The sequence below is a fragment of the Canis lupus genome, chromosome 15 (genome assembly GCF_048164855.1).
Source record: "Canis lupus baileyi chromosome 15, mCanLup2.hap1, whole genome shotgun sequence".
Classification (NCBI taxonomy): Eukaryota; Metazoa; Chordata; class Mammalia; order Carnivora; family Canidae; genus Canis; species Canis lupus.
In genome coordinates, this window is record NC_132852.1 from 13,912,746 (window position 1) to 13,914,658 (window position 1,913).

General features: G+C 40.3%; 1 pseudogene; it reads left to right on the top strand.

The window, feature by feature from the left end:
* The first annotated feature begins 1,134 nt into the window (after nucleotides 1-1,134).
* Nucleotides 1,135-1,362, top strand: LOC140605470 (NADH dehydrogenase [ubiquinone] 1 subunit C1, mitochondrial pseudogene; annotated as a pseudogene).
* The last annotated feature ends 551 nt before the right edge of the window (nucleotides 1,363-1,913 follow it).

A 1,913-nucleotide genomic window follows, 5' to 3' on the forward strand; every position in this document is an offset into this window, starting at 1 on the left:
GTAGAGGAGGCTGTGGGTGGGTAAAGGAGGCACATTATGAGCCTCTTAGAAAGACTTTTTAAAAAAATGTATATATATATAGAGAGAGAGAGACAGAGACATATACATATATATAAATATAAATACACTCTTCCAGGATGTTTAGGTGACTAGTCTAGGAAGGGAGGCATTCAGGGACCCAGGTGGATGGTGCCTGGTTGTAAAGAAATACTGGGACATTCAAAAGAAAATTTGGCCAAAAGCCAGAAACAATACAAATGTCCAACAAATGAATGCACAAAATATGGTGTATGGTGGAATATTATTCAGCCTTCAAAAGGAAGGTTCTGACACACACTACAACATGGACAAATGCTGAAGGCATTATTGGCTAAAGGAAATAAGCCAGTCACAAAGAAAAAATTCTGTATGACTCCACTTTGATGACATACCTAAGGGAGTTGAATTCACAAAGACAGAGAGTAGAATGATGGTTGCCAGGGGCTGAGAGGAGGGAGGAATGGGGTTAGCTGGTTAATGGGGACAGAACTTCAGTGTTGCAAAAGGAAAAGAGTTCTGCAGATGGAGGGTGGTGTTTGTTGCCAGACACGAATGTACTTAAAACAGTGAACTGTACACTTTAAAATGGTGAAGATGGTAACTTTTATGTGCATTATACATTAAGAAGTCTATTTAAAAGTGGAAAGAGAGAATAGCAGCAAGCAAAGGTACAGACTGGGGCTCAAGGGGCACAGAGTGAGAGAGAAGAGACTTGGCAGTTGGCCACCACAAGCAAGGGCAGCACCTTTCCCAGGCTCTAGACCCATAAGTCCCATCGGCTCCACCTAGGAATTCAACTGAGTGGTGAGCAAGTGGTACAGAGAACCCCTCTCCCAATTTTCTTTGGAAATATTGAACTCAATTTAATGAAGGGCCTTTAAAATCTCTTAAAATTTCTGACCTTGGAAATGGACACCTGCAGACATTCACCTCCGCCCCCTGCCTGTTCCCCACTAGCCTTTACACAGAGGATGTGGACACTAAAAGTAGACAATTCAATCCCAGAGAAAGTGCAGGTGGCCTCTGCAGGGCACCAGCACACGGACAGTGTTTTATTAAGCTTAGCAAAGAGGTAGGCAGAGCCAGCTCGGCATGATGGCTCCATCCGTCCGCACTATGCACCTGTTGGGGCTGCGGCCTGTCAGGGTCCTGAGTGGCTCCTCAATAAGGTCAATGTTCTGTATTTGAGAGTCACCACATGACAAACCTGACCGGCTGGAAGTTGGACTGACCTTGGGTACCTCTGTCTTCTTGTGGATCCATCTCATCAAACAACATAATGAAGATGTCTCAGAGTATAAAAGAAGAAATGGGTTGGAATAAACTTTGGCAATACTAATCTAGTATGCTCCATAAAGTCATTATAGCAGTTCCTTTGGATTCACCAATAATTTGAGCTAAACGAGAGAGAAAAAAATTTTGTATGAATGTATGTCAAGTCAGCATTTTGTGTTTCTCATCATTACATGAAAAAAATAAAAATATTTCTATATTCTTCAGATTGTGTATATTGGGGACAAGGTGTAGAAAATGTCAATCCTGAGGCTCATTATGATAATTATTTCAATGTGGAAGTTGCCATCTGGTAACAAGGGCCAGTGGTAATTAAGGACACATTGATAAGAAAACTCTTTAGGAGATAGATTTTTTTTTTCAATCACTGCTTAAGGATTTACTCCTTTTATCAACTCTTAATTTCTACTCAAAATAGTCTGTAGTGGATCAGGGTGTAGAACTACTTTATTTCTTAAAACGCATACTTTTTTCTTCTAGAGGAGCCATTTTGGTAAGTCAGAAAGTAATGACAAATCCAATTATCAGACCAAAAAAAAAAAAAAATAAAAAGTTGGCAAAACTGAGCTTTACAAAAGAAC